Consider the following 2265-nt stretch of genomic DNA (forward strand, 5'->3'; position numbering starts at 1 on the left):
CTGCAGTTCAGCGTCTTAACCACTTGAGCCACTGCAGCTCCTTAGACAATGTTAAAAAGGTAAAGGTTCCCTTGCTCGAAAGCCAGTCAAGTCCGACTCTAGGGTTGCGGTGCTCATCTCCGTTTCAAAGCTGAAGAGCCAGCTACCGACCTTCCACAGCCTGCAGTTCAGCATCTTAACCACTTGAGCCACCGCAGCTCCTAAAACTGGAGGACAACTGGGCATTTGCTGTCCGGGCATCTAGCATGAGCCACGGTCCTCCCGGTCATTTTTCTGCACAGCCTCCTGTTGAGACGAAATGAATGGGAGACGCTTTTGAATCGGTCACACGGCGGGAGGAATTCCAAGCAGACTGCGCGAGCCTGGTGAACGAAAGGGCCCGTCGATTTCCCCAGAATGCCTTGGGGCCCACTCCTTTCTCCCTTTGCCTTGGGGAGGGGGGCCCCCATTCAGGAACATTTCAAGTCTGGTGCAGCGGTTAGGAGTGCAGACTCTAATCTGGGAGACCTGAGTTTGATTCCCCAGTCCTCCACATACACCTGCCGGCGTGACCTTGGGTCAGTCACAAGTTCTCTCGGAGCTGTTCTCTCAAGGGCAGTCCTCGAAAGAGCTCTCTCAAGTGGGGTATAAATCTAATCTCCTCTACTTCTACTTCTTCTTAATGACATTGATTAAGCATGTCCTCTTTGAGCTGAGATTCAGGGCCGTAAGAGCCAATTTGGTGGTACTATTATGATTACTATTATGTATTGGACTTATGGATCGCTCAGTGGGCTCTGGACGCTGTAGAATCATAATAAAACGCCAACCATACAATAAACTATTTAAATAGCGTTAAAAGAACAATCTAGCCCTGGTTGGTGGTTCTAGCCCCGGTTGGTGGTTCTAGCCCTGGCTGGCCATCCACCCTGGCAGGTGGGCAAGGCTGTCTCAGGGCGCAAGGGTGCGGAATTGTGGGCATCTTCCCTTGGCCAGTGTGGCCCTGAAGGAAACGGTCTCCGCCCCTCTCCGGTGTTCCCTCTAAGCTGAGTGAGTGTGAGCTAGCTCCCAGTTTTTTAGCCTCCGGCTCACCCATTTTTGTCTCCGCTCAGGAAGGCGGGCTCCGGAGCAAACTAATTTCTGCACCAGCCAAATCGCTCACTCACCACTTTAATGCCTGTTATGTAGGCGGACTGCCACCAGGGGTCCACGGCTAAAGTGGAAGCTTGGTCCCCAAGCACAAAGGGGACCTAGGATCCTCGTCCACCCCGAGTCCACCAATAGCACCCTTGGCGGGAAATCAAGCCCTCCAATGGGGATAGGGGTGTGCCGGGTGGAGTGTATATAGTTGGCCTTGCAGGGCCGTTTTTCCTTGTCTTGTTGTGAAGTACAAGAAACGTGTCTGAACGCCTGTCGTAGTCTGAGTCCTCCATCGGGCGAACCCAGTACTTTACAATGCCCTTGGCTCACAAAGCAGAATTTTTGCTCACAGGACTCCACAGCTTAGAGGGAGCATTGTCCCCCCTCCCCTTCTAAGCTAACCCCCATTTTTGCTTGGCTGTGGGGGCAGGCTTGATTTGTCAAAAGTGGGGGGCAGATCAGGGAGAAAGTTAAGGCGAACCCTTTTTCTCCCCATCCGTGCGTCTCCACACCAGTGTTCCCTCTAAGCTGAGTGAGTGTGAGCTAGCTCACAGTTTCTTAGCCTCCAGCTCCCACATTTTTGTCTTAGCTCAGGAAGGATGGGGCTCCAGAGCAAACTGATTGATGCAGCACCAATGGGGATAGGGGTGTGCCGGGTGGAGTGTATATAGTTGGCCTTGCAGGGCCGTTTTCCCTTGTCTTGTTGTGAAGTACAAGAAACGTGTCTGAACGCCTGTCGTAGTCTGAGTCCTCCATCGGGCGAACCCAGTACTTTACAATGCCCTTGGCTCACAAAGCAGAATTTTTGCTCCCAGGACTCCACAGCTTAGAGGGAGCATTGTCCCCCCTCCCCTTCTAAGCTAACCCCCATTTTTGCTTGGCTGTGGGGGCAGGCTTGATTTGTCAAAAGTGGGGGGCAGATCAGGGAGAAAGTTAAGGCGAACCCTTTTTCTCCCCATCCGTGCGTCTCCACACCAGTGTTCCCTCTAAGCTGAGTGAGTGTGAGCTAGCTCACAGTTTCTTAGCCTCCAGCTCCCACATTTTTGTCTTAGCTCAGGAAGGATGGGGCTCCAGAGCAAACTGATTGATGCAGCAGCCAAATAACTTGCTCACAACTTTAAGGCCAGTAGCTCACAAAGAAGAATT

Source organism: Gekko japonicus, unplaced genomic scaffold (assembly GCF_001447785.1).
Source record: "Gekko japonicus isolate JY-2015 unplaced genomic scaffold, Gekko_japonicus_V1.1 scaffold4492, whole genome shotgun sequence".
NCBI classification, from domain to species: Eukaryota; Metazoa; Chordata; class Lepidosauria; order Squamata; family Gekkonidae; genus Gekko; species Gekko japonicus.